This window comes from Brassica napus, unplaced genomic scaffold (assembly GCF_020379485.1).
Source record: "Brassica napus cultivar Da-Ae unplaced genomic scaffold, Da-Ae ScsIHWf_435;HRSCAF=666, whole genome shotgun sequence".
In the NCBI taxonomy this organism is placed as follows: Eukaryota; Viridiplantae; Streptophyta; class Magnoliopsida; order Brassicales; family Brassicaceae; genus Brassica; species Brassica napus.
Genome location: NW_026016512.1, coordinates 54,950 through 61,554, shown reverse-complemented (window position 1 = coordinate 61,554; position 6,605 = coordinate 54,950). Strand labels below are relative to the sequence as shown.

General features: G+C 42.3%; 1 long non-coding RNA gene across 1 annotated transcript; it reads right to left on the bottom strand.

Moving 5' to 3' along the window:
• Positions 1–4,552: 4,552 nt before the first annotated feature.
• LOC125603960 lies at positions 4,553–6,184 on the bottom strand. Its single transcript, XR_007335845.1, has 3 exons — positions 5,477–6,184; positions 4,677–5,400; positions 4,553–4,582 (listed from the first exon to the last, which is right to left on the bottom strand). It is a non-coding gene; the product is annotated as an uncharacterized LOC125603960 (long non-coding RNA).
• Between the last annotated feature and the right edge of the window lie 421 nt (positions 6,185–6,605).

Below are 6,605 nucleotides of genomic sequence, written 5' to 3'. Positions count from 1 at the left end.
AATCACATTCTTCATCTTATATCTAGCCTAATGGAACATTCTCCTAATGTCCTCTTCAGCCTCCTTGGTCTCTCTGAAGAACATCCACAATCTGTGGGTAACGTAGGCCTCCTCGAATGATTTTTCCAGTAGAATCCTAAAGACTCTCTTACGAAAACTATCCATCTCCTTCTCATTAGCTCCTCTCTTCAGATGCTTAGCAACCTTGTCCTTTCTCTTCCTCAAGGTTTTCCCTATAGTACCCTTATCAACTTGCATAGGCTCTGGTGCATCTTCTGAATGTGTACTGGTGGTCTCTGGTGGGTTGTCTGAAGGTTTTGGTTGTGGCCTGAGTGCATTGATTTGTGCGCTGTCGATCTTTGGTAACTGCACTCGGAATGTGAGAGGTGCTCGCCGATCGATGGGCGCTGGATGTTGTCGATCAGTGGTGGTCTCTCATTGTCGATCGATGGCTGGCTCATTTTGCCGATCGATGTTGACATAAACAGGGCTGGGCGGATTTAAGTGTCTAGCTGTGAACTCCTTGTGAGTCATGATCCTCACGGCATTGCACAATGCAGGCGACTCTGTAGGTGTCGTCGAACGATGCTCTGGTAAGCTTTTCGATCAGTTCTGGTTGCAATCCGTCGATCGATGTTCGAAGTCTGGCGTCGATCGACACCAATGCGATCTGCCAAAACTCATCGAGCTTTCGACTTCAAAATCTCCTTCATGTAGCTTCTCATGCTTCACCACTTGCCAGAAGTCATCATCCATGATGGCATTCACGTGGTGTTTCATTGCATCATCTCCTACCCCATTGCTGAAGCTTCTTGCTTCTTAACAGCTTCCCCTGTCTGAACTACCTGCATCTCCAGCTTTTTCACATGAGTGCTCAAAGTTTCAAACTTTGTGTTCAGGTTGTTGTAGGCATAATCGTTCTTCCCATTGAAGTTCACCGTCAGGTTATGCTGTCCTTCAAGAACTCTATCAAGCATTGATTCAATATTGCTCTCCTGAGTGGGTGGTGGTGGTTCCTGGTAAGATTAGTTTTCATAACTCCTATTGTTGTTGCTGCTGTAGTTCTGGCTGTAGGGTTTCTGGTACTGTGAACTCTATTTGAAGTTACTCATATGTCCATTGCCATAGAAGTTTCTGTTTACACTCTTGTTTTCAGAACCCTGGAATCCAGTTCCACTGATGAAGTTCACATCCTCCTTTACTTCTGCTCTACCCTCTGTAACTACAGCATCTGCATCCTCCAATAAGCAAGCCTACTTCCTGAGAAGCTTGTGAAGACTGTCCAGCTTTGCTTTCACCTCATCCATCTGCACCTTCCCAAGGATGGCTGCAGATTTCCTCCTCTCAAAATCAGTGTTCTTGGTGTTATTGATGGATACCAAGTTCTCAATAAGTCTCACAGCTTCATCTAGATTTCTAGTGTTGAAATTCCCTTCGCTAGATGCATCAAGAGCCATCTGATACTGTGCTTTGATGCCTCTGAAGAAATTACTGAGCAGCTATACTTCATTGAATCCATGGTTTGGATAATCCCTTTGGTAGGACTTGAATCTGATCCAGAACTTCTAAATGACTTTGTAGGCTCATGTAGCAATCTTGCTCCTCAAGTCTTCAGCATGTGCCTGATCAAAGAAGTTACGCAGGAATGCATTCTTGATGTTGGCCCAGGATGTAAGGGATCCTGGTGGTAACTGCTTAAGCCAATGCGAAGCCTCTCCAGCAAGTGAGTACTTGAAGAGCTTGCAGAATAGGTGGTCCTCAGGGACTCCATTGACTTTGATAGCAGATATAAGATCCTCAAACCTCTCCAGTTGGTCCATAGGATGCTCGTGAGATATCCCACATTAGGGTGTCTGTCCCACGAGTGTGTAGTACCGTGGCTTCAACTCGAAATCGCCTTTCTGGATAGTTGGAGGATGAATAGCTGATCTGTTGGGATAGAACTGATCTGTACGGTTGTAATCAGCAAACTTTATGGGTCGAGCAGCCTCATCTACAGGCTGAGCAGCTCTTGTAGCATCAGTATCGGGCTCATGGATTACAGTCCCCTGAGCATCTATCCGCTGGCCTGCTGCATTACGCAGATGACCCTCCAGGTCATGCAGGTCTCCATTCTCATCTCGCACAAGAACTAAAGTGGCAACCATGTCTCGCGGCTCAGTATCGATCAATTTTTGGGATGAAGTATCGATCGATGTGGATGGAGGATATCGGTCGACAAAAGAGTTGCTTCGGTCGATGGTGGTGAGCGAGTGTCCGTCGACGAAATTGGTGTTTGGGTCAACGGTGGTTGGAGAGTGTCGAGCGATGAACTAGTGTTGTTGTCGATCAATGAAAGCGTCTTCCTTTGCGGATCGAACGTTCCCAGCTTGCAGGATCTGAAGAGAATAGTAGTGGTGTTTCCTTGTTGCTTCTGGTACTGTTAGGCATGTACCTGAAAAGACAAGAAAAAATTTATGTCAGAAAGTGATTTAAAGAAGTAACCAAGACAAAATCAGACCATATCTATAGGCGATCAAAGCTCCCCGGTAACGGCGCCAAATTTAGGGATTGAATCCACAAGGAGCTAGGAAACTTAATAAATCTAATCAGAGTGATTAAGCTAGGTTGATTATGTTTAAATGTAAATAGCAGGTTGTGAGCAAGGCAGTTTCTCGATTGGTTTGATTGGGTCTTTGGTACTTAAATGAAATAGCTAGACTTAGATTTTCTATTTTGGTAATCATGATTATAATCCTACAGATGCCTAACAGTTGTATGCATGATATTATAGAGCTCAAACGCTTATGAACAAACCAATCGGCGTTCGCTTTCTACGTTTGGGTATTGACCGGATCTAAGTGTCGATCGATGATTCTAGAGGAATATCGATTGATACCACTCAAATTACCCTAAGGAGTGAATTACTCTCTCAAATAAGAGGTTCAATTGTAGTACTTAGGGATCGAATCCACAAGGAGCTAGGGAACCTATTAAATCTACATGATTATTAATTCTAAGGTTTTTGTTATTTATTGGTTTAAAAGTAAATAGCAATCCTAAATGAGCAAGTCTATTGCTCGACTAACAAGATGATTGGGGGTGTAACTTATTGGAAAGATATTAGATGCAGGGTTTCTATTCAGGTGTTGGAGATTATAATCCTATAGATGCCTATCAGTTGCTTGCATTATATGTTAGAACTCAACCCCTTAACACAGTGATCAGCAATGGCAATGTTTCACTAGTTAACTAACTAGATCTTGGATCTCAACTGTCGTTTTTTGACCACAAGAAAGTGTCGATCGATGGTCCTATAGGGGCATCGATCGATACACCTTTCGCAAGATCGATCGATTGTCAGAAGACAGTATCGATCGATGCTTCTAGTTTAGCCCTAGGCGCAAGTTGATAATGACCACTAGCTTCCTGGTTCAGCGGTAGACTTTTTCCTATCGTCTAGTCTGACAGATTAGATTCAGGACTGGATGGTCAAGGTTGCTTGACTCATGCAGATTCCTAGATTCAATATTCTAGGTAGCTAATCTAGAACAAGCATTAAGATCAATCTATCAATAAATACCACAACATAGCAATCAATAGTTGGGGCTAATCCCTCTAACCTATTTGAACCCTGAATCTAACAAGTGAACTACTCAGACATAGCTAAGCATTTCATGACACAAAATGTAAATGAAAACTGCATAGAATAGAATAGATGAATCAAATGGAGTTCCAATCACAAATCTCTCACCACTACAAGAAAACACCGGGATTCCGACGACCATTCTCGTCGGTATGTCCTCGGAATACCGTTATTCCGAGGACATACCGACGAGAATGGTCGTCGGAAATTTCTCGTCGGAAAGTAAAATTTCCTCGGAATTTCCTCGGAAAATTCCAAGGGAATACCGAGAATTAAAGATTCCGAGGACATTCCGAAGAAACATTTCCTAGGACTGTTCCTCGGTATCTCCTCGGATATTTCCGATGGAACGGTCCTCGGAAACATTCTGAGAGAAAAGAGGTATCGGAATATTCCGACGAACATCCGCCGTCGGAATATTCCGAGAAACCTTTGCCGTCGGAATATTCCGAGGAAGTGTATCCGTCGGGATATTCTGAGGAGATATGTCCCTCGGAAAATTCCGAGGAAGTTGTCGTCGGAATATCGCGAGGGATACACTTCCTCGGAATGTTCCCAAAAATAATTTTTTTAAAAAAATTAAAAATTTATTTTTTTAATTGAAATTCGAAAAAATAAAATTAAAATTGAAATAGAAAACATGATAATATTCAAAGTTTTACATACCAAAATAAAACATTCAGAGTTTTTGAAAAAAAAAGAAAGAAACTACGGGAACGGCTTGTTCGGGTACATCCTCTTCATCATCTCCATCATTTGCTCGTTCTGCTTCCTCGTTGCCTCCCATCCCGCCTCTTGATCCGCCATCTTTTGCTCCAACGCAGATATGCGGTCATCTTTGTCCTTCAACGGGTCCATAAGCACTTCTGGATCAACATAGGGCTGTGGTGCAGAAGGAGGAACCGACCGGGCTCGACGACCCAAACCGACCAAACGTCCCTTCTTCTTTGGAACCGACTGAAATAGAAAATAAACAAATTTAAATAATAGAAAAGATGATAAAATGAAAATAAAGAAATAAATGAATTGAACTTTTTTATAAAGAACATACCGATTCAACGATTTCGTTGATTCGAATCCGGGACAAGTTGGTCGAAGCCGTCGAAGTGGCGTCCAGGTCGGTTTGAAGCTGAGATAGACGGGTCTCTTCGTCTTCCTTCTGAGTTTCGATCAGGCTGAGCACATCCCTCACAACACCATCATCAATCTCCCCGGTGTGCTTGTTGGTATGCGCCGTCTTCATTAGGACGAAATCATCAACCGGCTCGCCATCATTTTCATCCGCCTTGAAAAAAACAAAAGTTAAACAAACATTAGAAATTAGAAGAAATGCATAAAAATTAAAATAAAATACTTAAATAATTAAAAAAAAAAGAGAGAGATTGAACTTACCAAGCGATCCCCCAGAGTGGCAATAATCTGGGCACCCAAATTGTGCTTGTACATGCCCTTCCCGCCACGATCGCTCTTTCGGTTGGCGGAGTTGGTCACAGAGGTAGCTTTCGTCTCGTCCTTATCCCAATGCACACACAACTCCTCCCAGACCGTGCTGTTAATCGACTTCGGGACCTTTTAATAAAAAAATATAAAATAGTTTAATAAATCCAAAACTAGTTTAATAAATTCAAAAAATTGTTTAATAAATTAAAAAAAACCTGGTTGATGAGCCACTTCTGCTTCCACTCGTAGATCTGCTTCCCATAGTTGTCCATAACTTTATGGACGAAGGCGTCAAGGATAAAGTTCGTGTGATCGGGATTCCAGGTGAACTCTTGCTGAAAAAAAAACATAATTTGTAGAAATTTTATATTAAAGATAAAAAAATATAAGTAAAAAAATTAGAATACTTACCGCAAACTGACGAAACCACATCTCCTGGTCCTCGGCAGGGAAGTGAGTGAAAGTCGGATATCCCTTGCTGAGGTTCGAGTACATCATATTGTTGATCCATGCGCTGATCCCGTTCCCGGATCGGTTGAACCTAATATAAGAAACAAATTATTAATAATGAATCAAATTTTAATGAAAGGAAAAAAAAAGACTTTAAATTACCATGTTTGAAGTCGTCCCTTTGGACACGGAGTGAGATAGGGAAGATGCTCACGACCGGGCTGTTGAACCAACTGGGCAACAGTCATCACTCCCGGAACGACTGGAGGAGCGGGAGGGGGTGCAGCAATGGGAGGGGGTGCAGCAACGGGAGAGGGTGCAGCAGCGGGAGCAAAAACCGGAGCGGGAAATGAAGAATCCCGACAGTGGCTGAACGACGGCTTCATCTCCAAAGTCGGTTAAATCGACTACAAGGCCAACTGCAACTAAATCTTCTGCTGCATTTAAGTTACCGGATGTGCTTGGTTGTAGTGGGTCTTCCAGCTCAGAACTTCCCTGAACTCGGCCTCTCAGGTTGAGTGAAGTAACAGTGACCCATGGATCATCTCTGTTCCTAACCCGGGGGTACTTGATATAACAGACCTGTAACATTTAAAAAATTATTTAATTTGTAAATAAGTGTTATTAATACACATGATGATGAATCATTATGAATAATTGATATATTTATATTTAATTACCTGATCGGCCTGAGAAGCAAAATGAAAGGATCATAATATTGCAACTTTCGCCTCGAATGTACTGATGTAACACCAAATGCATCTGTTCTCACACCTCGATCTGGAGTTTTGTCGTACCAATCACAATAAAAAACAGTACAACGCAATCCAACCATGCCCGGATACTTGATTTCCATAATCTCCCGTATGTTTCCGTAGTATACATCATCTCCAGATGCAGAACAAATGCCAGCATCATAAGTCGTACTCGAACGTCTCCTCTTTTGAGTTGTGAATGCATATCCTCGAGTACAAAATCTCGGATATGACTTCACAACATACTCTGGTCCACGCACCATCTCGCGTATCCAATCGTCAAATGTTTCACCTCTGGTCATACCAGCAGACACCTATTAATAGCACATATATAT